The sequence below is a fragment of the Vicugna pacos genome, chromosome 3 (genome assembly GCF_048564905.1).
Source record: "Vicugna pacos chromosome 3, VicPac4, whole genome shotgun sequence".
Classification (NCBI taxonomy): Eukaryota; Metazoa; Chordata; class Mammalia; order Artiodactyla; family Camelidae; genus Vicugna; species Vicugna pacos.
The window spans coordinates 47,441,518-47,468,590 of NC_132989.1; the positions used below are offsets into that span (position 1 = coordinate 47,441,518).

Below are 27,073 nucleotides of genomic sequence, written 5' to 3' on the forward strand. Positions count from 1 at the left end.
ACTTTTTCAAAAAACCAGCTTTTGGTTTGATTTTTTTTTTTAATTTCTATTCTATTTATTTCCTCCCTGATCTTTATAATTTCCTTCTTTCTGCTGCCTTTTGGGGTTTTTTGTTCTTCTTTTTCTAGTTCTTTTAGTTGGTGGGTTAAATTGTTTGAGATTGTTCTTCTTTTTTGAGGAAGGACTGTTATCACTATAAACTTCCCTCTTAGCACTGCCTTTGCTGTGTCCCATAACGTTGTGTGGTTGTGCTTCATTTTCATTTGTCTCAAGGTATTTTTTAATTTCAATTTTGATTTCCTCATTAACCCATTGGTTTTTAATAGCATATTGTTTAATCTCCATGCTTTCCTTTTCTTCTCCTTTGTTTCTCTGTTGTTTTGTAGTTTCATGGCATTGTGGTCAGTAAAGATGCTTGAGATAATTTCTATCTTCTTAAAATTGTTGGTTTCTTTTGTGCCCAAGTACATGATCGATCCTGGAAAATGTTCCATGTGTACTTGAAAAGAATGTATATCCTATTTTTGATGGGTATAATGCTCTGAAAATACCCACCAAATCTTTCTATTGTATTATTTAATTTCTCTCTTGCCTTATTTATTTTCTGTCTGGAAAATCTGTCTAGTGATGTTAATGTGGTGTTAAAGGCTCCAACTATGATTGTATCCCCATCAATATCCCCCTTTATCTCTGTTAGTAATTGTTTTATGTATTTAGGTGCTCCTATATTGGGTGCATATATATTAATGAGTGTAATATCCTCATCTTGTATCACTCCTTTAATCATTATAAAATGTCCTTCTTTATCTTTCTTTATGGACTTTGTTTTAAAGTCTATTTTGTCTGAAATCAGTACTGCAATACCTGATTTTTTGGCTTTTCCATTTGCATGGAATATCCTTTTCCATCCTTTCACTCTCAGTCTATGTGTGTCCTTCTCCCTAAAGTGGGTCTCTTGTATGCAGCATATAGAAGGCTCTTGCTTTATTATCCAGTCTGCCACTCTAGGTCTTTTGACTGGAGCATTTAGTCCATTAACATTTACAGTAGTTAATGATAGATGTGTGTTTATTTCCATTTTGAACTTATCTTTGCAGTTGATTTCGTATATCCTCTTCGCTCCTTTCTTCTTCCTTTGGTGGTTTGGTAATTTTCCTTTGTATTATCATGGATTTTATTTAGTTTTTGTGACTCCCTTGTAAGTTTTTGGCTTGTGGTTACCCTTTTCTGTAAGTCCATCAGCCCATCACTGTATCTCGAACCCATTCTACTGAGAACAGAAAATTTAAGAAAGAAAGAAAGAAAAAAATACTCTGTATTTTCTTGCTTCCCTCTCCCACTCTTAATGATTTAGATGTCTTTTACAATTTCGTGTTTATTTTACTTGTAATTCATGAGTTATCACCTTTCCAGTTATGAGCTTCTCATTTCTGTAGCATCCTGCTGCTTTTCTATTTAGAGTAGACCTTTCAATATTTCTTTTAGCATGAGTTTAGTGTTGCTAAACTCTTAGTTTTTGCTTGTCTGTGAAGTTCTTTATCTCTCCTTCTATCCTAAAGGATAGCCTTGCTGGATAAAGTATGCTAGGCTGCATCCTTTTTTCATTCAGGACTTTGAATGTATCTTGCCACTCCCTTCTGGCCTGTAGTGTTTGTGTAGAGAAATCAGCTGAGAGCATTATGGGGGTTCCCTTGTAACTCACTCTTTGCTTTTCTCTTGCTGCCTTTAGGATCCTTTCTTTATCCTTGACTCTGGCCATCTTGATTATGATATGTCTTGGTGTGGGTGTTTGGGTTTTCCCTGTTTGGGATCCTTTGAACTTCCTATACTTGGATATCTGATTCTTTAAGTTTGGGAAGTTTTCAGTCATGATTTCTTTAAAAACCTTTTCAATCCCCTTTGGATCTTTCTTCCCTGTTATGCGAAGATTGGCACACTCTGTATTATCCCATAGGTCCCTTATGTTGCTTTCATTTGTTTTTATTTGTTTATCTTGCAGTTGTTCTGATTGGGTGCTTTCTATTGTCCTGTCTTCTAGATCACTAATTCGTTCCTCTGCATTATCTAGTCTGCTTTGCACAGCCTTTAGATCCGTTCTCATCTCAGCCAATGAGTTTACCAATTCTATTTGTATCTTCTTTATAGCTTCGATTTCATTTTTGACATATTTTATATCTCTAAACACTATTTCTTTTGGTTCCTTCAATACTTTGATCACTCCTTTTTTTTGAAATCTTGATCTAGTAGGCTATCAATGTCTATTTCATTGATCATTCTTTCGGGGGTTTCTCTTGTTCTTTTAATTGGGAATGGTTTCTCTGCTTCATCTTGCTCATATCTCTCTGGCACTGTGGCTCATGGAGTATCAGTTATCTACTGTGGTCTTTAAAGGAGTTTATTTATCTATCTAATGCCTATGTAGCGATAAAACTTGCTGTTTCCAGGGGCTCTCTGTTTGCACCCTCATCTGTGCTGCTCCCAGTGCCTGTCGGCAAGCAGATGGCACCCCCTCCCAGCATAGCGTTCCTGCCGGAAAGGCAATGGGCCACCCGCCGTCTCCTGGCGCTGGTCACTCCACGGCTCTGTGCCGCTGCGCACTCTGCCCCTGGTCCCCACTCTGCAGGCGGGCCCTGGGAAGACTGCAGAACAGCCCCGCACCTGCTCCGTGTCCAAACTCAGCTCCTTGTCTGTCCTGGTGGCGCGAACTTTGCGAGGCAACAGGGCAGAAGGATCCTATCTGACTCGGGCTGCAAACAAGTCACTGTCTGGCCTTTGAGGCTGCCGAGCCCTCAGGCACGGATTCAGGTTTCGCCCCCGCCCCCACCTGGGTGCCAAGTGCCATGGGTTATGGTGGCTGCACCTGAGCCCTCCCTCTCCTCACCGAAAACCTTCCGTGGGTTTTCAGAGATGGGAGTATGCAGCCTTCCCCCCAGGACACATCAGCTGTGCTGTTTCATGGAGGGCCCAGGCTGTTCTGCCCTGTGCACCCACTCATCCACGTTGCGCAGTCCCCTGCAGTTCCCCAGGGCTGCCTCAGTGCAGCTGTCCCCATCCTCTGCCCGGCTCGGGCAGCCTGTCCCAGCCCCCAGCTCCTGGCTTGGGTCTCGGGCTGGGTGTCGCAGGGACCCTCTATGCCCGTTTAACTTAGTTCTGTAGGTCAAGTGCTGCTCTGTACAGATCCGAGCTTTGGAGGCTCCCCCTCCGTCCCTCTGGCCTCTCCGTTGGAGAGGGGGAACCCAGCAAACGAGCACCAGTCCTCCTTTGATGTTCCCTCCCTGCGGGACCAGTCCCGCACTGTTTTGCCTTTTCATCTTTTTTTTTTTCTTTTCTCCTACCAGATTTTTGGCGTCTCTGTCTTTTGAAGAGGACAACGTTCTGTCAGAGTTCTGCAGGTGCTCTGGTTGGCTGAGTGGGTCCATGGATGTGAATCTTGGTGTATCTGTGGGAAAGGGTGAGCTACGAGCATCCTACTACTCTGCCATCTTGGCCTCCTCTATCCTGGAAGATGTTTTTAAGTTTAAAATTAATTACATTTAAATATTGGGCTGGTGGAGCAAACTGCATTAAAAGATGTTTTTATTATATTTATTGTCACAGATGTTAACTTAATGGACCTAACAATTACTGTCTTTTGGACTTTTGCATAATTCCACCTGATAGAAACTGAATTGCCACATAAGCTCTGTTCTTATCTGAGGCTTTGTGCTCCCAGGGCTACTGGGTCAATGATGAAATCATCGCAAGTCCTGAATCAATGCTTTCCTTGAGGAAAATTTCAGTAATCATGGCTATCACAGGGCATCTCTTTTTCACAAATGAGAACAGCAGTGGGTTTTTTGTAAAAAAATTAGAAGGGTTATTAGAATATATAAGCAACCTAGTTTGTCAAGGAAGCTGATTAACTATAGAAAAGACTTTCTTGATGAGATTGGTTGTTAAACATTCAAACAAGTTACCAAAAGAGGTGCAAAAAGATATATTCTCGGTGATGCTTTAGAAATCCTTAATTCTGTTCAGGGCTGCTTCATACTGTTGTGTAGGTTACTGGCTAAGGGTCAAAGTGAGGGCTGAAATCCAGCCTACACCCCAGCTGGCAAGCTGGGAGCTCTGAAGTACAGCAACATAAACCCAAAGGAAGAAGCACTTTTTCTGGTTTGCACAAGGGCACTCTATGAGTTCATGAAAGCGCTAAGTCTGACTCCCTAGATTAGTATAACTGTGGTTTGGCCTAATGAAAGAATTACCTTCTAAGGTCTCTCCTTCCCCAAATTCTGTAATTTTAAATAAAGTCCCCATGAGATATAAACTGGAATCACTTAACTCAAAATGCTAATCCCACAATAATTTTAACAAAGAGCGATCCTCATAGTAACATCCAAGTTAGTCCTGGTTCAATGTATTTTTAAGTTCTACCCACTGTTTGGTTGGAACTTGTGATTAAATCTATCACATTAAACAATATCAATACTTACCCAATGAATTTTATCACTTGGACAACTAATCACAATAATTAGGTCAAAATCCCTTTCTATACCCACTTCCATCTTCTTCTAAGTGACAGCAATATTTGTTATTTTATTTTATGTAAACTCTTAGATAAATACTTCAACTGTCCTCTTTGGTTTTCCAAAAAAAAAAAAAAAAAAAAAAACCTAACTTCAATCTTGCTATCTCTGAGGTGGCTCACAACACTGACCAGACTGCTTCTTCATTCATAGAGTTGTCTAGAAGACTTACTGATAAAAAATTGTTTGGTTTGGAGAGACTTTGCACTTTATAAAAATCTGTGCAATTATTTGCTATGTGAGTAGCTTTATTTGCCATGTATTCTGGTCATTTTAAGACATCTGACATACTCAAATGACCAGAAAGCACACAGAAGAAATAATGTAGATTTTAAACCGAGAGAGGGGAAAAAAAAGTGGATAAGGTAATAAAATGCATGCATGGATTAGAACCTAAATTTTAATTTTATATGTGTGCCTTGCAAATAGCTATTTCATTAGTGGTCTGAAAAAAATGTATTTGAGTTAATCCCCTCTAAAATGTTTTTCTGTCATCAGCTTTATAGCTTGTGAAACTTTTTCTTAAGGATCACTGCCCATTAGTCTCTCTAGGTCTCCATACATAAATTGTCAGAGGGCAACTGAGACAGAGTATACAGAAAGAACAAACATAACATAAATTTAGGTGTATGTGTTAGAAAAACAATCTTATATGTAAAAGAATATGACTGAGGTCCTCCTTCAGTTAAGCCTAGAATGCCAGCTGAATTCTTATTCTGGCTTTCTCTGATGAGTATTGATCAAGAGTGATCCTTAATAGTCACAACCCATGAAGCTCTAGCTGAAACCCCTCTAGGACTGACTTAAGGGGAAAATACAACTTTATTAGTTAAGGCAAAACAAAAACAAAACAAAACAAAAAACTAGGTTTTTCTTCTACTACTCATACTAAAATGTGAAGCAAACATACAAAAGGAAAAGAATGCATTCATTTATTTTCTAGGCTAGAGAACAAGAGATCTCATATACTCTGCAGAGAGAATCCTTGATAATGATTCAGCGATTCTCAGACTTCAGTCCCAGGCGATTTTAATATTTAAAAAATCTGCATGCCGTCTATATTATTTGTTTATATTTTCCTTAAATTGCTTACTTATAGAAAAAAATCTAAATACATTTTTTGAAGGAAAATTTATGTCACTACTGTAAAGGGACAAGACAATACCATTTGAGATAACTAACAATAAATATAATAAAAATAATCCAGTTTTACTAAATTCCAGCTGGGCAGTTTTGCTATCAAATGCTCTCAGCCCTAGCCTTGCTGTTTGTTAAAGTAAGAGAGAGATGGAGGGACGTGGGGAGAAAGAGACCGGCACATTTGGGAGAGATATTTTAGAACTACCTAAGTTTTTCTAAAAGCCTGAAAGATCTTTGAAAGGGAAATACATTTCTTCATATGGCATTTAAAGTTATTAAATGTCAGGTCTATCCCACTTACAATCACCCATCTTTAATGGTAGTAGGGGTAAAGGACCCAAACTTTTGGGAACACCGAACAGAGATTTCTGCTATCACTGGGACACCCTTCTGCATACTTCTGACTCAACACCATTTTTATCCCTTTGCCACTTATAGAAATGGGCCCAGATGGTGAATAGTGTCCAGAAGACACTTTATAGGTACAAATTAAGGTAAACACAGTTCTAGCTACTGTGATTACAAAGATGCAGCACCAGTCATTTAAGTGCTTAAGCAAGTGGAATACTATTACCTAACATTTTAGAACTTCAATTAAAAGAAGAAAAAGTATTGCATGTCCTGATATACTTTGTTAGGTATTTCTTCCATCTTCTTGGAAAAAAGAAAAAAAAAGAGGTTCCTATTCAAGACAGCAATATAGAAGAATTTGAGCTAGTAAGTCTCACTGTTAAGACCTACTGCCCAGAAAAAAGATTCCTTCCAAAATATTACTGCTCACTGACAATGCATCTGGTCACCCAAGAGCAATGATGTGACAAAGCACCTGGTCACCCAAAGGCACTGATGCAGAGGTACAACATCCATTCTGTAGCCCATGGATCAAGGAGTAATTTCAACTTTTAAGTCTTAAGAAACATATTCCATAGGCTATAGCTGTCATAGATAGTGATTCTTCTGATCGACCTGGGCCAAGTCAATTGAAAACCTTCTAGAAAGGATTCACTGTTTTCACTGTCAGTAAGAACACGCATGATTCACGGGGACAGGTCAAAATATCAACATTAACAAGAGTTTGAAAGAAGTTTATTCCAACCCTCATGGATAACTTTGAGGCGTTCAAGACTTTAGTAGAGGAAATCACTACAGCTATGGTGGAAATAGCAAGATAACTAAACTTAGAGCTGAAGCCTGAAGATGTGACTGAACTACTGCAATTTCATCATAAAACGTGAATGAATGAGGAGTTGTTTCTTATTGTTGAGCAAAGAAAGTGGTTTCTTGAGATGCAAACTACTCCAGGTGAAGATACTGTGATGACTGTAGAAATGGCAACAAAGGATTTAAAATATTACATCAACTAGGTTGATGAAGCAACAGCAAGGTTTGAGGGGATTGACTCCAATTCTGAAAGAAGTTCCACTATGGGTAGAATGCTGTCAAATAGCATTACAGGCTACAGAGAAATCGTTCATGAAAGTAGAGTCAACTGATGCAGCAAACTTCATTTTTGTCTTAATTTTAAAAATTGCCACCACCCCCCTACCTTCAGTAACTACCACTCTGACCATTCAGCAGCTATCAATAGTCAGGCCATACCCTCTGCTAGCAAAAAGATTATGACTCACTGAAGGCTCAGATGATGACTAGCATTTTTTTAAATAAAGTATTTTTAATTAAGATATGTACATTATTTTTATATATAATTCTACTGCACGCTTAATAGACTATAATAGAGTATAAACATAACTTTTATATGTACTGTGAAACCAAAAATTTGCGTGACTTGCTTCATTGTGACATTTGTTTTTGGTGATCTAAAAACAAATCTGCAATATCTTCAAGGTAAGCCTTAGTAAAAGCAGTGAATTAACCATATATAAAGCTAGTATGAAGGCTAAAGACCAAGCAGTAAAATAATCTATATATAAAATAATTACAGGCTACCCTTGAACAACATGTGTTTGAACTGTGTAAGTTCACTGATATGCAGACATTTTTCACTAAACACATACTAAAGTACTGCAAAATCCATAATGAGTCAAATCTACAGCCGTGGAATTGTGTATATGGAGGACAAACTGTCCAGTTACATGCTGATTTTCAACTGCATGGAGGGTCAGTGTCCCCATTCCCTGCATTGTTCAAGAGTCAAGTGTAGTAAGTGACACACAAAACAAAAAGACGTAAAATATGATCTAAAAAACTTAAAACATGGGAAGTGGGCAGTAAAAACATAATCCTTGTAAAATGCACTTGAACTTAGGCAACCACCAACTTAAAATGGGCTGCTATATACATAGGTTGTTATATATGAACCTCATGGTAACCCAAAACATGTAACAGACAAAAAGAGAAAGGAACACAAATATAACGCTAAGGAAAGTCATCTGATCACAAGGGAAGAGAACAAGAGAATAAGGAAAGAATAGAGAAGAATTACGTAAACAACCAGAAAACAATTAATTAAATGGTAATAAATATATGTCAGTCAATAATTACTTTTGATGTAAATGGACTGAATGCTTTGATCAAGAGATCCAAGGGTGGCTAAACAGGTGAAGAAATAAGACCCATATATATGCTGCCCATAAGAGATTTGCCTATGAGAGATCACCTAAATATATAAAGGAAATATTAATAGATTTAAAGGGAGATATTGACAATAATACAGTCATAGTAAAGGACTTTAACATCACACTTACCTCAATGGATACATCATCCTAACAGTAAATGAGTAAGGAAACACTGGCCCAAAATGACATAGTACTCCAAATGGACTTAATAGATATGTATACAGAACACTGAAATCCAAAACAGTAGCATGTACAGAGATGCTATTTCTTTTAAAGTGCACATGGAATACTTTCCAGGACAGATCACATGTTAGGCTACAATAAAGTCTCAATAAATTTAAGAAGACTGAAATCATAGCAAGCATCCTTTCTGATAACAGTATAAAACTAGAAATCAATCACAAGAACAAAACTGGAAAAAACAAACATTTGAGGGTAAACAATATGTTACTAAACAATCAATGACTCAAAGATATCAAGGAGAAAATTAAAAAAATACACTGCAACAAGTAAAAATGGAAATAAAATGTTCCAAAAAGCTATGAGACCCAGCAAAAGTAGCAGGAGAGAAGCTTATAGTGATTAAGGACTACCTCAGGAAGCAAGAAAAATCTCCACAATCTAAACTTATACCTAAAGGAACTACAAAAAGAGGAATAAACAAAGCCCAAAGTTAGTAGAAGGAAGGAAATAATGAAGATCAGAATGGAAATAAATGAAATGGAGACTAAACGAAACAACAGAAAAGATCAATAAAACCCAGAGCTTGTTCTTTGAAAAGATAAACAAAATTGATAAGCCTTTAACCAGACTCACCAAGAAAAAAGACAGAAGGCCCAAATGAATAAAATCAGGAATGAAAGAGAAAATGTTGAAACCAACACTACAGAAATAAAAAAAAAAATCACTAGAGATTACTATGAACAATTATACACCAACAAATTGAACAACCTAGAAGAAATGGACAAACTCTGAGAAACATACCATTTCCAAGAATGTATCAGGAAGAAATAGAAAATCTGAACAGACCAATCACTAGTAACGAAATAGAACTAGTAATCAAAAAACTATGACCAAAAGTCCAGGACCAGATAGCTTTACAGGCGAATTCTACCAAACATTTAAGAAGAGTTATAACTATCTTTTTCAAACTATTTCAAAAAACTGAAGAGAAAAGAATGCCTCCAAAATAGTTCTGTGGAGCCAGCATAACACTGATACCCAAACAAGATAGATTATAAAAAAAGAAAATAACAGGCCAATATTCCTGAGGAATATAGATGCAACAATCCTCTACAATATATTAGCAAACTACATTCAACAATACATTAAAAGGATCATATGTCATAATCAAGTTGGATTTATTTCAGAAATGCAAAGATGGTTTAATAGCCACCAATCAACCAATATGATACACCATATTCACAAAATGAAGCATAAAATTATATAATCATCTCAGTAGATGAAGAAAAATCTTGATAAAATTCAGCATCCATTTATGATTTTAAAAAATACCTTTCTACAAAGTGGGCACAGAGGGAATACACCTCAACATAATGAAGGCCACATGTGAAATGTCCACAGCTAATATCATACTCATCAATGAAAAGCAAAGCTTTTCTTCTATCATCAGGAACAAGGATATCCACTATCAGCACTTTTGTTAATGGAGTATCAGAAGTCCTAGCCACAACAATCAGACAAGAGATAAAAAGCACCCAAGTTGGAAAGAAAGAAGAAAAACTGTCACTATTTGCAGATGACATATTGTATATAGAAAACCATAAATATTCCAAACCAAAAGGTATTACAACTAATAAATAAATTCAGTAAAGTCGCAGGATACAAAAAATCAACGTACTGAATTCTGTTGCATTTCTATATATTAGTAATGAATTTTCAGAAAGAGAAATTAAATAAGACAATCCTGTTTAAAATTGCATCAAAATAAAACATGTAGGGATAAATTTAAACAAGGAGGTAAAAGTATACCCAGAAAACTATGACACTGATGAAAGAAACTGAAGAGACACAAATAAATGGAAACATATACAATGCTCTGCAACTGAGGGTTAAAAGCTCTAAGTCTGTCATAAAATCAACGTTATATCAATTACCATATGATTTCACGCTTATGTGGAAAATGAAACAAATGAACAAACCACACCAAACTGAACCAAAACACATAGGTACAGAGAACAGAGTAGTGGTTATCAGAAGGGAAGGGGAATGGGGAAGGTGAAATTGGTAAAGAGGATCAACTGTATGGTGACAGATGGGAGCCAGATTTTCAGTAGTGAGTACATTGCAGGGTAAACAGAAGTCGAAACATAACTGTATATACAAGAAACTTACACAGTGTTGTAAACCAATGTTACCTCAATAAAAAATAAAATAAATAAATGTCACAGGGATGTCATGTGTGACTGTAGCTAATACTATATTGTATATTTGAAAGTTGCTTAGAGAGTACATCTTAAAAGTTCTCATCACAAGAAAAATACATTTTTTATCTACATGTAGGGTGATGGATGTTACTGAACATTATAATGATTAGTTTGCAATATATACATATAAAGAATCATTGTGGTGTACATCTGAAACTAATATTATAAGTAAATTATAAAAATATGTCATTTATGAAAAAGAAAATATTATATGTCAATTATAAAAAAGAAAATAATCCCACATACTATTGCATCAAAAAAACAAATACCTAGGAATAAACTTTACCACTTGGGTGAAAGACATGTACAGTACAAACTGTAAGACACTGATGAAAAAAACTGAAGAAGACACAAATAAATGGAAAGATATTCTGTCCTCATGGATTAGAAGAATTAATATTGTTAAAATGTCCACAATACCCAAAGCAAGCTGCAGATTCAATGCAACCACTATCAAAATACCAAAGGCGTTTTTCAGAGAACTTGAACACATAATCCTAAAATTTATATGGAACCACAGAAGACCCTCAATAGCAAAGCAATCCTGAGACAGATAAACAAAGCTGGAAGCATCACAAACTCTAACTTCAAACTTTATTACAAAGGTATAGTAATCAAAATAGTATGTTATTATCATAAAAATGGACACACAGATCAGTGGAACAGAATAGAGAGCCCAGAAGTAAACACATTCATATATGGACAATTAATTTACAGACAAAGCAGCCCAGAATAAACAGTGGGGAAAAGACAGTCTCCTCAATAAAAGCAAAAATAAGTAGTGCTACATCAAACTAAAATTTCAACAAAGGAAACCATCCTAGAAAAGTACCCTACCAAATAGGAGACGTTTGCAAATCATGTATCTGATAAGTAGTTAATATCGAAAAAAAATATGTGAAGAACTAGTGTAAGTTTATAACAAAAAAAATCAAACAATCCAGTTAGAAAATGGATGAGAGTCTGAATATTTTTTGAAAGAAGACATACATATGGCTAACAGATATGTGAAAAGCTGCTCAACATCATCTGACCATAAGGAAAATGCTAATCAAAAACTATAATGAGATATCACCTCATACCTGTTAGAATGGCTCTTATCAAACAGAGAAGAAATAATACTGTTGGTGAGGATTTGGAGAAAATGGAACACTGTGACTGTTGGTGGGAATGTAAATTGGTGTAGCCACTATGGAAATGAGTATGGAAGTTTCTTAAAGAATACAAAATAGAACTACAGTATGATCCAGTATTTAGAATTCTGGGTATTTATCCAAAGAAAATAAATACACTAATTCAAAAAGATATATGCACTCCCATGTTCACTGCAACATTATTTATAAAAGCCAAGACATGGAAGCCAACCAAATGTCCAATGGATGAAAGGATAAAGAGGATGTGGTACAGGAGAGAGGAATGGGCAAGAAAGTGGAGTAGGAAGACCCTAAGCTCACCTCATCCCATAGGCACCAAAATTACAACTATTTACAGAAAAACCATTGATGAGGAAGACTGGTAGATTAACATAAAAGATTTTCTACAACTAAGGGTATGTATACAAGGAACCAAAATGAAATGGTAGAAGGTTAGGAGGGGTAGAAACACAATATTGCCAAGATCCATACCTCCAGGAGTCCTACCCACAAAAGGGAGGATAATTATAATTACAATTGCAGTGTTTCTCCCCAAAGAATGAAGGGTCCAAACACCACATCAACTCCCCAGCCTTGGGGGTAATGCATTAGGAAGAAGAGCCCCCAGAACATTTGGCTTTGAAGGCCTGTGGGCCTTACTTTCAGAACCAGAGGGCTGTGTGAAATAGACTCCACTCATAAAGAGCACACACAAAATCTCACACACTCCAGGACACAGGACAGAAGTATTCATCTGAAAGGAGCCTGGATCAGCCACACCTGCTGATCTTGGAGGGTCTCCTAGACAGGCAGGCGGCAAGTGGAACTCACTCTGGGGACACAGACATTGGCAGCAGCCATTTTTGGGAGTTTGTTCCACCATGAGGACACTAATGCCGACAAGTGCCATTTTGAAATTCTCCTTCCAGCATATTACCCACAGGACCTGGCCCTGCCCACCAGCCTGACAAGAGCAATTCTGGGATGCCTTAGGCCAAGCAGCTAGCTCACCAGGGACACAGCTCTACCCACCAACAGGCTTGCTGCCTTAAGATCAACTGAGCCCATAGCCACCCCATGAACTGGTCCTAACAGGCAGAGGACCTGTTCACCAGTGGGCCAACACCAACTCTGAGACCCCCAGAACCCTGCAGCCAGAAACCCTGGGACACAGCTTTGTCTGCCACCGGGCTGGTACTAGCCCCAGGACCTGGCCTCACATACTAGTGGTCAGAAACCAGACGCAGAACCACCACAACCCTGTAGCCTGCCATGTGAGGACCCAGCCCCACCCACCTCCCTAGCTCTGGGACACTTTGGGCCTGTCAGCCAGCTGACCCAGGGTCTGGCTTCACTCATCCCACACTGACACTAGCTTCAGGACACCTGAGACCATGCAGCCAGCCATGTCAGGAAACAGCCCCACCCACCAGTATACTAGACTACACTAGAACAAGGACCCTGGCCCTACAACCTGCCAACCCAGAACATTGTTTTGCCCACCAGTGGGACAGCACTAGCCCCAGGATCCCTCAGGGTATTTGTAGCCAGCCACCTCATTACACAGCCCTGACTACCAACAGCAGGTAGCATCCACACAAGGCAAGGTCTGTCAACCAATCAGACTAGGGGCTAGCCATGCTTAACAGACTACCCAAAGTAATCAGCTCAGTTCAACAGAAGGACCTAAGCAGTCACAGAGAGAGTTCCCCTGGAGCATATATTTCTGGTGACCAGGGCTGAGAATGCTGCTGGATTACATTAACAGATGTAAAGGGAGAAATTGACAGTAACACAATAATAGTAGGGGGACTTAAACACTCCATTTATATCAAAGGATAGATCATATAGACAGAAAACCAATAATGAAACACTGGCCTTAAATGAACTTATATATATGCATAACATATATATAGACACACACACATATATGTAACATTCTATTCAAAAGCAGCAGAATACATTGTATTTTTCAGTGCACCTAGAACACTGTCCAGAATAGATTACATGCTAGGCCACAAAACAAGTCCCACTAAAGTTAAGAAAACTGAAATCCTATCAAGCTTATTTTCTGACCAGAATGCTGAGACTAGAAATCAACTATAAAGGGAAAAAAAATGCAAAAAATACAACTACATTTGGCTAAACAATATGTTACTAAACAACCAATGGGTAACTGAAGATATCAAAGAAGAAATAAAAAAATATCTGGAGCCAAATGACAGTGAAAACCATAATAATCTAACATCTATGGGATACAGCAAAAGCAGTTCTGAGATGGAAGTTTATAGTGATACAATCTTACCTTAGGAAACAAGAAAAATTTCAAACAACTTAAACTTTCACCTAAATAAGTAAGAAAAATAACAACAGCAAAACAACCCAAAGTTAGTAGAAGAAAAAAAAATTTTTAATGAGTACAAATAAAGACTGAAATAAATAGAAAAGATCAGTGAATATAAGAGCTGATTCTTTAAAAAAATAAACGAAATTTATAAAACTTCAGGCAGACTCATCAAGAAAAAAATGAGAGGACCTCAATCAATAAAATCAGAAATGGAAAAGAATTTACAACCAACACCACAGAAATACAAAGGATTGAAAGAAATTACTATGAACAGCTGTACACATAAAAAAATGGACAACCTAAGAGAAATGGACAAATTCCTAGGAAAGTACAACCTCCCATGACTGAAACAGGAATAAATAGCAAATATCAACAGACCAATTACCAGTAATGAAATTGAATCAGTAATTTAAAAATAACTGCCAAATGTCCAAGACCAGATGGCTTCACAGGGAAATCCTACCAAATATTTAGAGTAGAGTTAACACCCATATTTCTCAAACTATTCAAAAAACCTGCACAGGAAGGAACACTTCTCAACTTGTGCTACAAAGCCAGCAAAACCCTACAGCAAAATCAGACAAAGCTATTACACACAAAAAAATTATACGCTAGTATCACTGATGAACAAAGATGTAAAAAAACCTCAATAAAATATTAACAAACTGAATTCAACAATATATTAAAAGGATCATACAACATGATCAAGTGGGGTTTATCCCTGAGATGCAAAGCTCGTTCAATACCAGCAAAATCAATGTGATACACATTAACTGAAGAATAAAAATCATGAGTATCTTAAAAGATGCAGAAAAAACTTCTGAGAAAATTTAACATCCATTTATGACTAAAAAAAAAAAAAAACTCCACAAAGTGGATATAGAGTGAATATACATCAACATAACAAGGGCTATATATGACAAACCCACAGCTTACATCAATCTGAAAGTACTCCCTCTAAGATCAGAAACAAGACAAGGATACTCACCTTTGCCACTTTCATTCAACATAGTAGTCGAAGTCCTAGCCACAGCTAGACTTTTTCAGACAAGAAAAATAAATAAAAGGCTTTCAAATTGGAAAAGGGGAAGTAAAACTGTCATTGTTTGCTGATGACATAATATTATACATAGAAAATCCTAGATGCCACCAAAAACTACTATAGCTTCATCGATGAATTTGGTAAAACTGGGAAATAAAAAAAATTAATGTACAGAAATCTTTTGCATTTCTATACACTAACAATGAACTATCAGCAAAAGAAATTAAGAAAACAGTTCGATTTATCATCACATCAAAAAGAATAAAACACCTAGGAATAAATCTAACTATAAAGGTAAATGACCCACACTTGGAAAACTGTAAGATACTGATGAAAGAAACTGAGGATAATAGAAACAGATGGAAAAATAGACCTTGTTTCTGGATTAGAAAAATATTGTTAAAATGACCATGCTACCCAAGGCAATCTACAGATTCAAGGCAAGCCCTATTAAAATATGAATTGACATTTTTTCACAGAACTAGAGCAAATAACTCTTAACATTTGTAATGGAACACAAAAGACCCTGAATAGACAAAACTATCTTGAGAAAGTACAACATAGCTGGAGGTATCATGCACCCTGACTTCAGACTATACTACACAGCTACAGTTATCAAAACAGTATGATACTGGCACAAAATATACAGACACAGAGATCAGTGGAAAAAAATAGCTCAGAAATAACTCATGCACTTATGGTCAATTAATCTAAAAACAAGGAAGGCAAGATTATACAATGAGTTAAAAACAGTCTCAATTAGTGGTGCTGGGAAAACTGGACAGCTATATGTAATGAAATGAAATACAACATTTTCTCATACCATATACAAAAAGAAACTCAAAATGCTTTAAAGACCTAAATGTAAGACTGGAAACCATAAAACTCCTAGAAGAAAACATAGGCAGAAACCTCTTTTATAAATCACAGAAACTTATTTTGGCTATGTCTCCTAAGGCAAAAGAAAAAAGCAAAAATAAACAAATGGGACCAACTGAAACTTTAAACCTTTTGTACAGCAAAGGAAACCAGTGACAAAAGAAAAAGACAACCTACTGAATGGGAGAAGATACTAGCAAATGATATGACTCATAAGGGGTTAATATTCAAATATATGAACAGCTCATGCAACTCAATGTCAAAAATAAAAAAAAACCCAATTAATAAAGGAGCAGAAGACCTGAATAGACATTTTTTCCAAAGAGAACATACAGATGGCCAACAGACAAATGAAAAGATGCTCAACATCATTAATCATCAGGGAAATGCAAATCAAAACCACAATGCTGTATCACCTCACACCTATCAGAATGACTAGCATTAAAGAGTCTACAAATAATAAATGCTGGAGAGGGTGTGGACAACACAGAACCCTCCTACACTGTTGGTGTGAATGTAGTTTGGTGCAGTCACTATGGAAAATAGTATGGAGATTCCTTAAAAACTAACAATAGATTTACCATATGATCTAGCAGTCCTACTCCAAGGCATATATCCAGAGAAAACTCTAATTTGAAAAGATACATGCACCCCAATGTTCATAGCAGCACTATTCACAATAGCTAAGACATGGAAGCAACCTAAAAGTCCACTAACAGATAAATGTATGCAGAAGTTATGGTATGTATGTGTGTGTGTGTGTGTGTGTGTGTGTGTACCATACAAAATGGAATATTAACCATAAAAAGAATGCAATATTAGCCATAGAAAGAATGAAATAATGCCATCTATGACAATATGGATGGACCTAGAGGGTGTTCTACTTAGTAAAATAAATTACACAGAGGAAGAACATTATCATATGATTTCACTTATATGTGAATCTAAAAACACAATAATATCACTTACATGTTGGTGAGGATGTGAAGAAAAGGGAACTCCTGTACACTGCTGGTGGGAATGTAAATTGGTGCAGCCACTGTGGAAAACAGTGTAGAGTTTTCTTAAACTAAAAACACAACTACCATACGATCCAGCATTTCCACTCCTGAGTACATAGCTAAAGAAAATAAACACTAATTTTAAAAGATACATGCATCTCAATGTTCATAGCAGCATTATTTATGATAGCCAAGATGTGGAAGCAATCTCTCCATCAACTAACTATATATGTGTGTGTATTTGTATGCCTGTATATACATATATGTAATACAACATTACTTGGCCATAAAAAAAGAATGAAATCTTGTCATCTGTGACAACATGGATGGACCTAGAGGGTATTATACTAAGTAAAATAAGTTACACAGAAAAGAAAATTATATTTCACTTATATGTGGAATTTAAAAAAAAGAAATGGAATAATCATATCAAAACAGAAACAGGGTTATAGATAGAGAATAAAGAGATGGTTGTCAAATAGGAGGGAAGTGGGGGTGTAGGGAGGAAACAGGTGAGGAAGATTGAGGTGCAAACTTCTAGTTGCAACATGAGTCACGGGTATAAAATGTACAGTGTGGGGAATATAGTCAATAACTATGTAATTTTCCTGTGGTGACATATTGTAACTAGACTTACCCTGTTGATCAATCTGAAATGTACAGAAATACAGAATCACTATGCTGTGTAACAGGAACTAACAGTGTTGCAGGCCAATTATACTTCAAAAACAAACTCACAGAAAAAGAGATCAGATTTGTGGTTACCTGAGGTGGGGAATGGTGGGAGGGGGAACCGGATAAGGCAGTCAAAAAGTACAAACTTTCAATTATAAGGTAAGTATGTACTAGGGATGTAACTACATGATGATCATTAGCACTGCTGTATGCTATACATCCAAGTTGTTAATAGTAAACTCTAAGAGAGCTCATCACAGGGAATTTTCCTTCTATTTCTTTAATTTTGTACATACATGGAAGGATATTCACTACAGTTGTAATGATCATTACAGGTTATATGTAAATCAAATTATGCTGTACATCTTAAACTTATACAGTGCTGTGTCTCAATTACATCTCAATAAAACTGGGAGAAAAGAAAATAGATGTGGTATACGTACAATAGAATATTATTCAGCCATAAACAGAAAAATTCTGCTGTTTGTGACAACATGGATGGACCATGAAGGCATTATGCTAAGTGAAATACATCAGACAGGCAAAGGCAAATACTGTATGATCTCACTTATATGTGGAATCTACAATAAACAAACAAATAAATCAAACTCATAGATAAAGAGCACAAACTGGTTATTGTCAGAGGTGGAGTGGGAGGGTGAGGGAGTGAGGAAATGGGTGAAAATGGTGAAAAGGGACAAACTTCCAGGTATAAATTAAGATCTAGAGATGTAATGGACAGCAAGGTATCATAGTTAATAATACTGACTTGTACACTAGGGAAAAAAAGAAACACAATATGTAGCAAACATGTAGATGTTCAGCTCAGGTAATCACAATTCTTAATTATGGTGATCCTGTTCTCACACAGCTTTTCCAAATTCTTACTAATGTGTCTTAATAGCTAACATACGGAATACCCTTAAAATCTGAAGTAAAAAAAGCTACCTAATAAGACTGATACTAAAGCAATAACTTAATGCTTTGGTTTCATAATATTTACAACACTGCAATTAATACTTTCTCAAATGAACCTCATAACGTTCAGATTCAACTCAGAATCCCACTTTACAAAGTTAAATAATTTGAATATTCAAAATGCCAATTTGCCCATGGTCCCATGGCTAATAAATGGGAAAATTAAATTACCTTTTGATTATTTTCTCACCAAGACATCCTCATCATAGATAGCTTTAGTGCACTCCTTCCTCTGTCCAGTTTTCTGTTCCACGCTCATGTCAGTTGATATTCCCTGGGCTCCTAATTTGTACCGGGCACTGGGACAGGAAAGGATGTGAAAAAGAATGGCATACCGTCTAGCTAATCTGGGTTCCTCAGAAACGGCTTTACTTCCTTATATGCCATTTTTTGAGGGGCCATGACCCCTGGAATTAGGATGAAGGACGGCGCAGTTAAGCAGGGAAGGAGGGAGAGAAACACAACTAAGTATTACCGAGTTCACCAACACGAAGTGGAACTGATCCCTCAGAACCGCCCTTTCAAAACTTTGGTAATGTTTATTTCAGACGTTGCATGGACGGGTTTAGAAGCCGTGGAGAAAAGGGGACAAATTCATCTACCAGCTTCTATGTCTTTGGTCGTAGGTTTGTGCCTTGGGTGGTAAGTTTGTTACACTAGGTGTTGCCCATACGTGAACACCTAGGGGGTCCACCTTTTCCCTGTGAAACCGCGGATGCCTAGGGTTGGGGGGAGGAGAGGGCCCATAGTGTGGGCAGAAAAAACGTACTGCCGGGTGGTGCCGGCAGAACGTCCAGATTCCCCCAGTGGGATGACGGAATGAGAGTCAGGGTAGGCAAGGGAGGTGGTACATGAAAGGAATCTTGACAAAACTCAACGTGAAAGTTTTAACACTCACCATCTGGGTTTCCAGCCCTCACGGTGGTGAGCAGGAATCTTCACACAGGCATCTCTCAGTATCTCTCACCTTACAGGTTTCCAAACCGGAAGTCCTGCCTCTCCCTCCTTAAAGTCAACTCTCCTCTAAAACAGTGAAAAGAGATTTATCTTCACTATGATAGAGATAATTTCATGCTTTCAATTAAATAGCCATGAGACAGATAAAAGAAAACGGGATATACAATGAGCATGGCTCAGGGAACAAAATTTAAGTCTAATTCACTCAGTTAACATTGAGAACTAACCTTAGGATTGTGTTACTAGCTGCTCCAATGCAAACACTATCAGTCCTTGCCCAGGAGAAAGTACCTTGACTGCACTTGGAATTCACCTGGGGAGCGTGAACAAGATTGCTGACCCAGGTGCCACCACTAGAGACTCTGATTTAATTGGACTGGTTTATACGTTGGGCATTAGGATTTTAAAAGCTCCCATGTGATTCTTCTGTGCAGGCAAGGTGTTTCAACCTGTGATGTAATGCAGGTTTCAATCTAGCCTAGAGAATGTTAAACTTTAGCGCATAAGAGTCATCTAGGGAATTTTCTAGCATGCTGATTCCCAGATCCATGGGCAGGTTTATGGCTTACAGTCAGAAATCTGCATAGTTAATAAGCGCCCAATGAGACTCACGTGTAGAGGGCTTAGACCTCACTTTGAGAAACATTTCCAGTCTTAAAAGGGTAATGGCAAGAGTGAAAAGACTTCAGAGGAGAACACAAAGGTTGTTCCTCAGTTGAAAAAAAGTATGAGGAAATATTAAGATTATTTATTCTGATGACAGGGCCAAAGGAGGATTTAAAAAATGGAAGCTAGAGATGGTTCCTCCTGGAGGGGAATATGCTGTATGGTGAACAGCTGTTCTTTATCTCCTCCAGGGTAGGTGAGGAGCAACAGCCTTTAAAGTGTAGCGTGTGGGCTTTCGGTTATATGCAAGGAAGGAACTCCTGGCAGTAGGAGTTGTTAAGCACTGATTTAGGTTATTAAAGAAGGCTGTGAAATTTTTTTCTCTGGAGGTTTTCAAAACCAGTATAGATTCTCATCTATCTGCGCTGGCTAAGGTATTATCCTGCTCAAAGGCAGAGGGAAGAGAACAGATAACTTTAAGTTCCTGAATGGCTTATGATGTGGATTTGTAACTAACAGCAACAGCAGTTAAATGTGAGTGTGGAGGGACTTTCAGAATGGCAGTGAGGAGCCTGGCAGACCCTTTTCCCAGCAAGACAACCATTTAACTGATGAGAATTATATTTATATATATATATTTAATAAATATATTTATATGAAATTATAGCTCCAGAAACTGTCCTAAGGCCATACAGCAAACAGAGAAACATTAATTCAAGAAAATCTACTCAATTGCAGTGAGAACAGTCAGCGTCCCTGGCATTTGAGCCACAGCCCCCTTCTCTTTCCTCTCAGCTGTGTTTGGGAAACTTTTTTCTGGGAGTTCTACTCTGGGTGCAGCCAAGAAGACTAGAGGGTGTGGGAGTGGAGGGGAGGGGACTGGCTTTTCCCCGAGCTCCCAGTCCAGGGCTATGTTTTCCCTTTGCAAGGGCTCAGGCTTGCAGGTGCTTATCAATCCCCCTTTCCTACTCATATTACTGAACCTCTATTTAGGGCAGGTGTGGCTGAAAGCACTGAGGTTCCCATCCCCTCATCAGCCCTTTACAGGGCAGAGACTCTACCCGTGTGGCAGTCTGAGAATACTGGGGCTCCAACTGCCCCTGCCCTGGCAGTGTGGATGCTCCACACTGGAGGGCAGGGGCGGGCAAGCTGAGAAGACAAGGGGCTACTAACCCCAACTCCAGCACCCACTTGTAGAGCAGGGGTGTCACTAGGGAGAGACAGACCACTGCCTCAGCTCCTGTGTCACAGTGGAGAGGTTCTGCTCAGGGAGAGAAGAAAGTTGTAAACAGCTCTGTTAGAGGGGGCTGACTATATTTGGAACAGAGCTTGCAGAATTCCAGGCCTAAGGGTATTTTTGAAAACAATGGAGACCTTGGTGGAGTGCAATTAAGAGGGTTTGGTAGCTCCATGATACTGGTAGCAGCAAGTGAAATAGCAGAACAGCCAAAAGTTTAAGAGAGAGAACCACAGAAAGAGACAGCCAAGAATAACTCCTGGAGTCACAGTCAACCCTGTGAGGAGGAAGGGCTGTGCCCATCTACCAGGTACTTACTCAGAAAGAATCCAGGAATTGGGCTGATTTGAAATCATTCCCCAAGTTGCACACAGATTCCCGAACACAGGGTAGAAGCCTTACTGGCACAAGGGATTTAAGCACAACCTCTTGACAAAACACTGGCTGAACAGTAAACTGCTCTAGCCCAGGGCCAAGCCCTAGGAAGCCAGGCTTAAAAATAAAATTATGTGCATCCCTGGCAGTTGGAGAGACTGAGTACATGCCCCAAACTGTACCCTCTCGGGAGAGGTTGAAGAGGGAACTTCCAAGCTACTAGTCTCTGGCTGATGGTGAGGCAAAAACTTAAACTCCCTGAATTGTGATGGCAGTCCCCAAGCCACACAGACATCCAGTGGTAATGGGTAAAGTCTAACTGACCATGGAGGCTTAAAACAACTTTTGACCCGTAAGTAGACTCAGGAACAACCCCCCAAAAAGCCAGGGTAAACAATAAAAACAAGGGGAAAATAATCTGAGCAGAGACATCAGAGACTGCACATTACAGGGGAAGTAGACTTAACAGTTCAACAAAGTCATCAAACAAATAAACAAATGCTCAAACAACAGCAGCAGCAACTCCTCAGAGGATATCAATATTCACAGTTGCTACAATATATTATCTAAAATGTCCAGTTTACCATGAAAAGTTACAAGATGTGTTCAGAAACAGGAAAGTGTGACACATACACAGGAAAAGTGGCAGGTAATAGCAACCGCCTCTGAGGGGCCAAGATACTGGACTTAGCAGACACAGACTCCAAAGCATCTATTAAAAATATGTTCAAAGGACTGGAGGAAACCATGTCTAAATAATTAAGGGAAAGGATGACAATGTCTTAGCAAATGGAGAATATCAATGAAAAGACTAAAAGTTTGAAGAGAATCAAATTCTGAAGTGGAAAAGTACTATAACCAAAACGAAAAACTTACTAAGAAGGACTCAAAAGTCGGTTTGAGTTGGCAAAAGAAAAAAATCAGTAAGCCTGAAGTTAGATCAACAGTGAGCACATAATCCAAAGGACAGAGAGAAAAAAGACATAGACAGAGCCTTCTAGAAATGTGAGATGCCATACACGTATGTGTAAAGGGAGTACCCAGAGGAGGAGGGGAGAGAGAAATCGGCAGAAGATACATCTGTTGAGCTTTCTGGTCACGTAATACTTTTATCAAATTTGGAAGTTTTAGCCATTATTTTTTCAAACTCTGTGTTGGATACCGCAGAGAGATCCATACCTCGATACATCATAATCAAAATGTCTAAAGCCAAAGATAAAGAGAGAATCTTGAAAGCAGTAAAAGAAAAATGAATCATCACATACAAGGGAACTTTAAGAAGATTAATAAGCAACTTCTCATCAGGAACAATGGCGGCCAGAAGGCGGGGGGACAACATACTGACAATGTGTGTGTGCAGCAGGGACTGGAACTTGTGGACCCTATGCCTTGGTGACTTCTCATCACACATTGTCTTTTCTCTCTCTGCCCTGCATGATTTCCTCATTATTCCCTGCATTATCTCCTGATGGTTTCTGAATTCCTGTGTGGAAAAGTTTATTATTTTAATTAGTACAAATTTATTGAAGTTTTTAGAAGTAGTCCTAGACATTCCAGACTCTCTAGGATTAAGACATATCTTTGATTCTAGTTTTAGGTTGTGAGGACAGAGGCCTTTGTCTTGCACATTTGTTGTTATTTGCTCAGCAGCTACTCCTTCTTATGATGGTATATATGATGTTCTTTTGGCGAACCCTACCTCCCTCCTCAGGCCATGAGGCTTATGAGGTTGATCTAAAATTCTGGCTTTGTGAGGGGCATATAACAAAAATCTGCTCTATCAAAGACTTCCCCTGGCCAGGCTAAACCCTGATAGGTTTAGGGATGGGCACATACCCAAGCCATGCTAATGAAACTCAATTTGAGACTTTCATTAGAACAGTTAGGAAGAAGATGTTAATGTTACTCAGCTGGTAGGATGTAAGCCCGGGGCTGTTGTGGGCCACCAGGAGAAGGCTTCCCAGAGACACAGGATGACACAAGGAAAAGTACAACTGAGAGACTGGGAGAGAAAAATCTTGTCCTTATGGCATTAATTTGAGCCATAATCAATCCAGTTGTGACTGAAGCTACTTCTAGCTCTGATTATATGAACAATATACCCCTTTTTGCATATCAAGTTTGAGCTGGGTTTCTAGTAGACTGGAAAGAGTCATGAATAATGACATGCTCTTCTTCTGCACTCTTCATAAACCTATGCATGTGTTAACTTTGTAACTAAAAAAATAAATTTTATACAAGAGGCAAAACAGAAATACGTACACAGAGACTTAAAAACAGCTTAAGATATCTTAGAAAGCCATTTTCTCTTTTTGTGAATTTGTTGAAAAAACTGGAGCAACTTTAATAATGAATTCAGGAAACTGATGCCAATTTGATCTTCTAATAGCTCGTGTGCTGGACAGTGCTCAGTAGTGATGCTGATCTAAGGGGGAACACATCCATCATTATAGCGCGCTTACATCTCGTTAACCATCCAGGCCTGGAGAGGTTGCTGAGGTTAGAGGTGGAGCAGGGTGGGCAGAGGTGACTAGCAAGAGAGCCCTGAACATTAACTTGGCGCCTTGTTGAGCTATGTAGGACATATGAAAAGATCCAGGGAGGCCACATTTAAAAATAGCATAATGAAATTAGTACACTGCAATCTGCCCCGAGGAGCAGACATGACCTGACTTGATGAAGCTTCACATACAAAATGGATTTTATTTTTAGGGCATTCTATCTGGGATAACAATGGCTCTGCTGATAGGAAGGTGGTGGATATAGTTTGTCTCAGTGGCTGGCACTTACGCTTGAAAAGAACAAAATAGCATATTTAAACTGTCAAGCCCTAATTGTTTCATTAGATGGTGGTAGTCTTTGACAAAAGGAGCCGGCTAACTGCTGAAAGCAAGAATGATGAGCAGTAATTCTGGCAGGGCACTGGGGCGCTGCACTAGTTACCTCTCCTCCTTTGTTTCTTCCCAGTTCATCTCTGTTACAAGAGGAAGTCTCATTTTCTAATGTAATGACTGCTATTAAAATCAGTTAAATGCCTTTCATGAGCTCGGTGGTATATCTTCTACATATTTTTAGATATGAATGAACCACGGATGCAAGTTCCAGCATTTGTATGCATCTATTGGGTCTCCAGCATTCGCTTTCATATCAATTATAGTAATGACAGATATTTATTTAGGACTTTGAACCCGGCAGGATCCTAAGATGATTTACACATTTTATACATTCAGGATGAACTGTTTTGTTTACCACTAACTTGCAGCCGCCTCACCTTATATGTCAAGTACCACGTCACCACCAACTGCCTCTCCTGTATGGAAAATGGAGACCCTTCTGTCTGACAAAGGCGAACTTTTTGGTTGGCAGGAGGCAAGAACTCAGCTTAATATCTTGACAGGGCACAGCAGAGAAAGCCCCAGGCTAGGCATTTATGGTAAATAAAGCAGTTTGCACATATTAATTTTATAAAGCATTTTTGCTCTTCCCTCCAATGCTGCACATCTGTGAAGTATCAAGGGAGTGACTGAGTTGGGGTGTGAGAAGGGGGAGTGGGTTCTGATTTATTTCTTGCTGCTCAGTGGAATAAAGACCCACAGCATGTTTTCCATTTACACACATTTAAGAATTTAGAGGCTGCTTAGAATGAGAGAGCGGTTATATTTCACCAAGAGACATCATAAAAGCTTTCTCCAGTTTGAAACACAAAAAAATCAGATCCCATAGATAGCTATTTTTTCTCAGGTACAAGGAACCAAATGTGATTAATGCCTTTTTCAAGGGCCGGAGTCTCCTTTCCTGGATGGCCAGAGAACTCGCCGAGGGATCCTCCCAGCTGCCCGGGTCTGTGTTCTTCGCAGGGAGGGATGGAGACTCCTCCGCCGGTGGGCTGTGTGGACCTCTGCCATGGAGGCTCCCCCTCTAAGTTCAGAAAGCTGATTTATCTTTGATTTGGGGTTTTTAAATTAGCCTTGTTTAAAATCATCTATCTCTTTCCAAGGGCAGCTTTCCTTTTAGCCAAGCTTCACATTACACAGTGTATATAAATTTTAGCTGAGTTGTTTTCCAGATTCAAGAGTCTGAAATGCTGAAGCCCATGTTTATCACCATCCTAGCTGAGTTGTAGCAAGCTTGTCCTTGTCAGACAGTGGTTCTGAGCCTGATTCAGGCCTTCTGCTTTATTGGTTCTTGTTGAATGTTGAAGAACGATGATTTTGTTGGAGAGAAACTCAGTGTTTAAACCCACTCCCTCCTTAACTTAGCTAGCTGGATTCATGAGGGGGTCACAGTCATCAAAAAACTCCATTAAGTGAGAAGAAATCATCAGGAAAATGTGGAAAATATATTGAAGAAGGAAAAGATGCCTTTTGCCAAACTCAAAACTCAAGTGGAAGGACAGTGCTTGTGACCTTTCCACCCATCCTGGTGAAGAAATGCTGCAGAACATTCCAGAATCTGAGGGACACTCACCAGGAAGAAACTGTAAGCTGGATGCACTTAGAGAATGAGCAGGCAAAAGCAGACGCTTAGTGAGCAAGGCTAACCACCCGGCGTGGTGAAACAGGTTTCCCGCACAGGCTGTCTTGCTCCCAGCGTGGACAGGGCTTCAGCTGCTGCTTTCAGCGGGTGCTGACACGGGGATTCCCTTACTCTTATGATTCATCGCTGTTTCCACAGGCTTAGCTGCCATGCAGCAGGTTTCATGGAGGTGTGACGTGCTGAGACACTGGAGATGGGTCCCTTGCCACTGGGGACCACTGAACAGAGGCAAATATCAATCTTTTTCAAACGTTTATTTTGTCTGACTCATGTAAGAATGCATTTCAATGGTCTAATTTGGCAATCTGGTTTTCCAGGTAGTAAGATGAACAAACAAAAACCTCTAGCAATGATTACTACGCCCCCTCCTCCCCCCACCAACCCCTGGTTCCATAATTTTCCGGCAATATATGAGCAGATATGGGAGGATAAAGGGATTTATTTATCAAATACAAAATGTTTTTGATTCTGAAAATTTTTTCTAGAAATTGAATAATTGCATTTCCCAATTTTTTTTCTTTCTCAAATGCAAACAAATAGCCTGGAAAAAATTTTTAAAATTTGGGAAAAATAGTGACC

At 38.6% G+C, this 27,073-nt stretch overlaps 1 long non-coding RNA gene across 1 annotated transcript in view; it reads right to left on the minus strand.

Moving 5' to 3' along the window:
* Positions 1-2,997: 2,997 nt before the first annotated feature.
* Positions 2,998-27,073, minus strand: part of LOC116278139 (uncharacterized) — a 34,943-nt gene continuing 10,867 nt past the window's right edge. The window contains exons 6-9 of the long non-coding RNA XR_012071258.1: positions 19,682-19,806; positions 18,955-19,082; positions 17,099-17,168; positions 2,998-3,498 (exon numbers count right to left, since the gene is read on the minus strand). This is a non-coding gene — a long non-coding RNA (uncharacterized lncRNA). The remainder of the gene's footprint in view (positions 3,499-17,098; positions 17,169-18,954; positions 19,083-19,681; positions 19,807-27,073) is intronic.